Below are 9,127 nucleotides of genomic sequence, written 5' to 3' on the forward strand. Positions count from 1 at the left end.
AGACGCTTTCTACAAGAAACTCACTTTAAATATAATGATATAGGTAAGCTAAAAGTAAAAGATGGGGAACGATATACCATACTACGAATTAAAGGAGAGCTGGAATGGCTTAATATGAGAAAAAGTAGACTTCAGAGCAAAGAAAATTACCAGAGATAAAGAGAATCATTATATAAAAATAAAACGGTCATTTCACAAGGAAGACATAATAATTGTAAATAATTGTAGAAGAGCTTCAAAATACATGAAGCAAAACTTGTCATGACCGAGAGAATAAATAGATTCACAATTATAGTTGCAGACATGAACACTCCTTTCTCTGTAATCAGTAGAACTAGTAGACAGCAAATAAGCCAGGATATAGAAGAACTGAATAGCACTAACAACCAACTAGGTTCAATTGACATTTCACCTAACAACTGCAGAATATATTCAAGTGTCATCCATCAAGACAGACCCTACACTAGGTCATAAAACAAACCTTAATAAATTTAAAAGAATCAAAATCATTTAAAGTATGTTCTCTGACCATAATGAATTAGACTAGAAATAATTGCAGAAAGGTAACAGGAAACTCTCCCTTGAAAATTAATCAACATACTTCTAAATAATCCACAGGTCAAAGTGGAAGTCTCAAGGGAAATTAGAAAATATTTTGAACTGAACAAAAATGAAAATACAACATGTCAAAATTTGTGCAATGCAGCTGAAGCAGTGCTTGGAGGGAAGTATATAGCATTAACTGTTTAAAGAAGGTCTCAAATCAATTAAGCTTCCACCTTAATAAAACTAAAAAATAAGAGCAAAATAAACTCAAAGCAAGCTGCAGGAAGGAGACAATAAATATCACACCAGAAATCAATGAAACGGAAAAAGAAAAGCAAAGGAGAAAATCAATGAAACCAAAAGCTGGTTCTTTGAAAAGACCAATAAAATTGATAAGCCTCTAATGTGATTTAAAAGAAAAAAAGAGAGAAAATACAAATTAACAATACATGAAATGAAAGAGGGGTTATTACTATGGACCCTGCAGACATTAAAAGGATAATTAGGGAACACTCTAAACAACTCTACACACATAATCACCAATTTAGATGAGATGGAACAATTCCTTGAAAACCACAAACTACTAAAACTCACCCAAAATGAAATAGATAACTGCATAGCCTTACAACTATTTTAAAAATTGAATTCATAGTTTAAAACATTCCAAAATATAAATCTCCAGATCCAGATGGTTTCATGGGTGACTTCTACCAAACACTTCAAGAAGAAATAGTACCAGATCTACACAGTCTTTTCACAGAAAAATAAAATAGGAGGAAATACTTTCCAAGTTATTTTTATGAGGTCAGTACTTCCCTGATACCAAGATCAGAAAAAGGCAGTACAAGAAAAAACAAATACAGACCAATATCCCTCATGAACACAGATGCAAAAATCCTAAACAAAATACTAGCAAATCTATGTGAAAAGATGATCAACATCATTAGTTATTAGGAAAATGCAAATCAACACCATGAGTTATTACTTTATACTCACTAGGATAGCTATAATCAAAAAAGGGGCAATAGCAAGTGTTGGCAAAGATATAGAGAAATTGGAACTCTCATATATTGTTGGTGGAAAGTTAAAATGGCACAGGTACTTTGGAAAACAGCTTGACAATTCCTTAAAAAGTTAAACATAGAATTATCATAAGACCCAGCAATTCCACCCCTACATATACATCCAGGAAAGATGAAAACATGTATACACAAAAAATTATAAACTGTTGTTCACAGCAACATTATTCATTATAGTCAAAAAATGGAAACGACTCATATGTCTAGCAACAGATGAATGGATAAACAAAATGCATATCCATATAATGGAATATTAATTTGACCATTAAAAGGAATGAGGTACAGATATATTCTACAACATAAATGAACATTATGCTAAGTGAAAAAAAGCCAGAAACAAAAAGCCATATATTATACGAGTGACAGAAAGTGGATTACTTGTTTCCAGGAGCTGTGGGGAAGGAGGGAGTGAAGAGTCATTGCTTATGAGTATGGGGTTGCTATATGAATGATTAAAATGTTCTAAAATGAGATAATGGTATTGGTTGCATAATACTGTGAATATATGAAAAACCATGAATTTAACACTTTATAAAAGGTTTTTTTTTTAACACTTTAAAACTTTTATCATATGTGAATTATATCTCAGTAAAGCTGTTAAACTATATTAGCAAATTGAATCCAAAGATACATAAAAGAAATAATATACCATGACCAAGTAGAGTTTATCCTGGATATGTAAAGCTGGTTAAAAATTCAAAACTTGGTTGGTGGGCTTCCCTGGTGGTGCAGTGGTTAAGAATCTTCCTGCCAATGCAGGGGACACGGGTTTGAGCCCTGGACCGGGAAGATCCCACGTGCCGCAGAGCAAAAAAGCCCACGCACCACAACTACTGAGCCTGCGCTCTAGGGCTCAAGGGCCACAACTACTGAGCCTGCATACCACAACTACTGAAGCCCCCGCACCTAGAGCCTGTGCTCTGCAACACGAGAAGCCAGGACAATGAGAAATCTGTGCACTGCAACGAGGAGTAGCCCCCACTTGCCACAACTAGAGAAAGCCCACGCACAGCAACGAAGACCCAACACAGCCAAAAAAAAAGAAAACTTGGTTGGTGTAATATTTAATAGTCTAGAGAAAAACCTCAGTATCTAATCAATTCAGAAAAAGCATTTAACAAGTTTCAACATACACTCATTAAAAAAATATATAAAACCGGACTCCCTCTTGCGAGAGCACCAGAATCACAACTAACTGCTGAACAATCATTGACAGGAAGACACTGGAACTCACCAACAAAGATGCCCCACGTTCAAAGACAAAGAAGGAGCCACAATGAGATGGTAGGAGGGGCGCAATCACAATAAAATCAATTCCCATAACTGCTGGAGAACACGTATACCACAGAAGTCCACCCACTGGAGTGAAGGTTCTGAGCCCCACGTCAGGCTTCCCAACCTGGGGGTCCAGCAACGGGAGGACGAATTCCTAGAGGATCAGACTTTGAAGCCTAGCAGGATTTGCTTGCAGGACTTCAACAGGACTGGGGGAAACAGAGACTCCACTCTTGGAGGACACACACAAAGTAGTGTGCGTATTGGGACCCAGGGGAAGGAGCAGTAATCCCATAGGAGGCCGAACCAGACCTACCTACTAGTGTTGGAGGGTCTCCTGCAGAGGCAGGGGGTGGCTGTGGCTCACCGTGGGGACAAGGACACTGGCAGCAGAACTTCTGGGAAGTACTCCTTGGCGTGAGTCCTCCCAGAGTCCGCCATTAGCCCCACCAAAGAGCCCAGGTAGGCTTCAGTGTTGGGTCGCCCCAGGCCAAACAACCAACAGGGAGGGAACCCAGCCCCACCCACCAGCAGACAAGCAGATTAAAGTTTTGAGCACTGCCCATCAGAGCAACACCCAGCTTGACCCACAACCAGTCCATCCTATAAGGAAACTTGCACAAGCCTCTTAGATAGCCTCATCCACCAGAGGGCAGACAGGAGAAGCAAGAAGAGCTACAATCCTGCAGCGTGTGGAACAAAAAACACATTCACAGAAAGGTACACAAGATGAAAAGGCAGAGGGCTATGTACCAGATGAAGGAACAAAATAAAACCCCAGAAAAACAACTAAATGAAGTGGAGATGGGCAACCTTCCAGAAAAATAATTCAGAATAATGATAGTGAAGATGATCCAGGACCTTGGAAAAAGAATGGAGGCAAAGATCGAGAAGATGCAAGAAGTGTTTAACAAAGGCCTAGAAGAATTAAAGAACAAACACCTAGTAGAATTAAAGAACAGACAGAGATGAACAATAAAATAACTGAAATGAAAAACAGACTAGAAGGAAGCAACAGCAGAATAACTGAGGCAGAAGAATGGATAAGTGACCTGGAAGAGAGAAAGGTGGAATTCACTGTCATGGAACACAATAAAGAAAAAAGAATGAAAAGAAATGAAGACAGCCTAAGGGACCTCTGCGACAACAATAGATGCAACAACATTTGCTTTATAGGGGTCCCAGAAGGAGAAGAGAGAGAGAGAAAGTACCTGAGAAAATATTTGAAGAGATTGTAGTCGAAAATTTCCCTAATGTGGGAAAGGAAATAGCCACCCAAGTCCAGGAAGCTCAGAGAATCCCAGGCAGGATAAACTCAAGGAGAAACATGCCGAGACATATAGTAATCAAATTAGCAAAAATTAAAGACAAAGAAAACTTATTGAAAGCAGCAAGGGAAAAATGACAAATAACGTACAAGGGAACTCCCATAAGGTTAACAGCTGATTTCTCAGGAGAAACTCTACAAGGCAGAAGGGATTGGCATGATATATTTAAAGTGATGAAAGGGAAGAACCTACAACCAAAATTACTCTACCCGGCAAGGATCTCATTCAGATTCAAGGGAGAAATCAAAAGCTTTACAGACAAGCAAAAGCTAAGAGAATTCAGCACCACCAAACCAGCTCTACAAAAAAATGCTAAAGGAACTTCACTAAGTGGGAAACACAAGAGAAGAAAAGGACCTACAAAAACAAACCCCTAAAAATTAAGAAAATTGTAATAGGAACATACATATCAATAATTACCTTAAACGAGAATAGATTAAATGCTCCAAACAAAAGACACAGGCTCCCTGAATGGATACAAAAACAAGACCCATATATATACTATCTACAAGAGACCCACTTCAGACCTAGGGACACAAACACACTGAAAGTGAGGAGATGGAAAAAGATATTCCGTGAAAATGGAAATCAAAAGAAAGCCGGAGTAGCAATACTCATACCAGATAAAATGACTTTAAAATAAAGAATGTTCCAAGAGACAAGGAAGGACACTACATATTGATCAAGGGATCAATCCAAGAGAAGATATAACAATTATAGATATATATGCACCCAACATAAGAGCACCTCAATACATAAGGCAACTGCTAACAGCTATAAAAGAGGAAATCAACAGTAAAACAATAATAGTGGGGGACTTTAACACCACACTTACATCAATGGACAGATCATCCAAACAGAAAATAAATAAGGAAACACAAGCTTTAAATGACACAATAGACCAGATAGATTTAGTTGATATTTATAGGACATTCCATCCCAAACCAGCAGATTACACTTTCTTCTCAAGTGCACACAGAACATTCTCCAGATTAGATCACGTCTTGGGTCACAAGTCAAGCCTCAGTAAATTTAAGAAAATTGAAATCATATCAAGCATCATTTCTGACCATAGCACTATGAGATTAGAAATCAATTACAGGGAAAAAATGTAAAAACCGCACAAACACATGGAGGCTAAACACTACGTTACTAAATAACCAAGAGATCACTGAAGAAGTCAAAGAGGAAATCAAAAAATACCTAGAGACAAATTACAAGAAAAACACAATGATCCAAAACCTATGGGATGCAGTAAAAGCAGTTTTAAGAGGGAAGTTTATAGCAATACAAGCCTACCTGAAGAAACAAGAAACATCTCAAATAAACAAACTAACCTTACATCTAAAGGAACAAGAGAATGAAGAACAAACAAAACCCAAAGTTAGTAAGAGGAAGAAATCATAAAGATCAGAGCAGAAATAAATGAAATAAAAACAAAGAAAACAGTAGCAAAGATCAATAAAACTAAAAGCTGGCTCTTTGAGAAGATAAACAAAATCGATCAACCATTAGCCAGACTCATCAAGAAAAAGAGGGAGAGGACTCATATCAATAAAATTAGAAATGAAAAAGGAGAAGTTACAACAGACACCACAGAAATACAAAAGAGACTACTGCAAGCAACTCTATGCCAATAAAATGGACAACTTGGAAGAAATGGACAAATTCTTAGAAAGGTATAACCTTCCAAGATTGAACCAGGAAGAAATAGAAAATATGAACAGACCAATCACAAGTAATGAAATTGAAACTGTGATTTAAAATCTTCCAACAAACAAAAGTCCAGCACCAAATGGCTTCACAGGTGAAATCTATCAAACATTTAGAGAAGAGCTAACAGCCATCATTCTCAAACTCTTCCAAAAAATTGTGGAGGAAGGAACACTCCCAAACTCATTCTATGAGGCCACCATCACCTGATAGCAAAACCAGACAAAGATACTACAAAAAAAGAAAATTACAGACCAATATCACTGATGAATATAGATGCAAAAATCCTCAACGAAATACTAGCACACAGAATCCAACAACACATTAAAAGGATCAAATACCATGACTAAGTGGGATTTATCCCAGGGATTCAAGGATCCTTCAATACACGCAAATCAATCAATGTGATACACCATATTAACAAATTGAAGAATAAAAACCATATGATCATTTCAATAGATGCAGAAAAAGCTTTTGATAAAATTCACCACCCATTTATGATAAAAAAAATCTCCAGAAACTGGGCATAGAGGGAACCTACCTCAACATAATAAAGGCCATATATGACAAACCCACAGCAAACATCATTCTCAATGGTGAAAAACTGAAAGCATTTCCTCTAAGATATCATTTGTAGAGACATGGATGGATCTAGAGACTGTCATACAGAGTGAAGTAAGGCAGAAAGAAAAAAACAAATATCATATATTAACGCATATATGTGGAACCTAGAAAAATGGTACAGATGAATCGGTTTTCAGGGCAGAAATAAAGACACAGATATAGAGAAAAAACGTATGGACACCAAGGGGGGAAAGTGGTGAAGCGGAGTGATGGTGGTGGTGTGATGGATTGGGAGATTGGGATTGACATATATACAGTAATATGTGTAAAATGGGTAACTAATAAGAACTTGCTGTATAAAAAAAGTAATAAAATTCAAAAATTAAAAAAAAAATTACAATGAGGTATCACCTCACACCAGTCATAATGGTCACCATCAAAAAATCTACAAATAAATGCTGGAGAGGGTGTGGAGAAAAGGGAACCCGCTTGCACTGTTGGTGGGAATGTAAACTGATACAGCCACTATGGAGAACAGTATGGAGGTTCCTTAAAAAACTAAAAATAAAACTACCATACTACCCAGCAATCCCACTACTGGGCATATACCCTGAGAAAACCATTATTCAAAAAGTCATGTACCACAATGTTCACTGAAGCTCTATTTACAATAGCCAGGACATGGAAGCAACCTAAGTGTCCATCAACAGATGAATGGATAAAGAAAATGTGGCACATATATACAATGGAATATTACTCAGCCATACAAAGAAACAAAATTGAGTTGTTTGTAGTGAGGTGGATGGACCTAGAGTCTGTCATACAGAGTGAAGTAAGTCAGAAAGAGAAAAATACCGTATGCTAACACATATATATGGAATCTAAGGCAAAAAAAATTGGTTATGAAGATGCTAGGGGCAGGATAGGAATAAAGATGCAGACGTAGAGAACGGACTTGTGGACACTGGGAGGGGGAAGGGTAAGCTGGGACGAAGTGAGACAGTGGCATGGATTTATATATACTACCGAATGTAAAATAGATAGCTAGTGGGAAGCAGCAGTATAGCACAGGGAGATCAGCTCGGTGCTTTGTGACCACCTAGAGGAGTGGGATAGGGAGGGTGGGAGGGAGACGCAAGAGGGAGGGGATATGGGGATATATGTGTATGTATAGCTGATTCACTTTGTTATAAAGCAGAAACTAACACACCATTGTAAAGCAATTATATTCCAATAAAGATGTTAAGAAAACAAACCAACAAAAAAATCTACAAGCAATAAATGCTGGAGAGGGTGTGAAGAACAGGGAACCCTCATGCATTTTTGGTGGAAATGTAAATTGATACAGCCACTATAGAGAGCAGTATGGAGGTTCCTTAAAAAACTAAAAATAGAAATATCATATAACCTAGCAATCCCTCTACTGGGCATATACCCAGAGAAAACCATAATTCAAAGACACATGCACCCCAATGTTCATTGCAGCACTATTTACAATAGGCAGGACATGGAAAACAACCTAAATGTCCATCAACAGAGGAATGGATAAAGAAGATGGAATATTACTCAGCCATAAAAAGGAATGAAACTGGGTCATTTGTAGAGTTATGGGTGGATCTAGAGACTGTCATACAGAGTGAAGTAAGTCAGAAAGAGAAAAACAAGTATCGTATATTAACACATATATGTGGAATCTGAAAAAATTGGTATAGACGACCTTATTTACAAAGCAGAAATACAGACATGGATGTAGAGAACAAACGTATGGATACCAAGGGGGAAGGAGGGAGTGGGATGAATTGGGAGATTGGGATTGACATATATACACTACTACTGATACTATGTATAAAATAGATGGCTAATGAGAACCTACTGTATAGCACAGAGAACTCTACTCAGTGTTCTGTGGTGACCTAAATGAGAAGGAAATCCAAAAAAGAGGGGATATATGTATACATATAGCTAATTCACTTTGCTGTACAGTATAAACTAACACAATATTGTAAAGCAACTATACTCTAATTATAAAAACAAAATACGTGCACTTATCATATGACCCAGGCCTAGACATTTATCTTAGAGAAGAAACTTTTATTCACACAAAAACTATACACAGGGCTTCCCTGGTGGCGCAGTGGTTGAGAGTCCGCCTGCTGATGCAGGGGACACGGGTTCGTGCCCCAGTCCGGGAAGATCCCACATGCTGCGGAGCGGCTAGGCCCGTGAGCCATGGCCGCTGAGCCTGCTCGTCCGGAGCCTGTGCTCTGCAACGGGAGAGGCCACAACAGTGAGAGGCCCGCACACCGCAAAAAAAAAAAAAAAGAAACTATACACAGGTATAAGTAGCATCTTTATTTATAATTGTCAAAAGCTGGAAACAACTTAAATGTCCTTCAGGGGGTAAATGGATAAATAAACTGTGGTATATCCAGACAACAGAACACTACTCAGCAATACATAGGAATGAACCACTGACACTTGCTACAATTTGTACTAAGCTCAAAGACACACCCAGTGAAAGAAGCCAGTCTCAAAAAGGTTACATACTATGTAATTGCATTTGTATGACATTCTTAAAAAGATAAAACTATAGTCATGTAGAAGAGTACTTGCCAGGAGTTA

The sequence above is a fragment of the Neophocaena asiaeorientalis genome, unplaced genomic scaffold (genome assembly GCF_003031525.2).
Source record: "Neophocaena asiaeorientalis asiaeorientalis breed wild unplaced genomic scaffold, Neophocaena_asiaeorientalis_V1.1 scaffold82, whole genome shotgun sequence".
Lineage (NCBI taxonomy): Eukaryota > Metazoa > Chordata > Mammalia > Artiodactyla > Phocoenidae > Neophocaena > Neophocaena asiaeorientalis.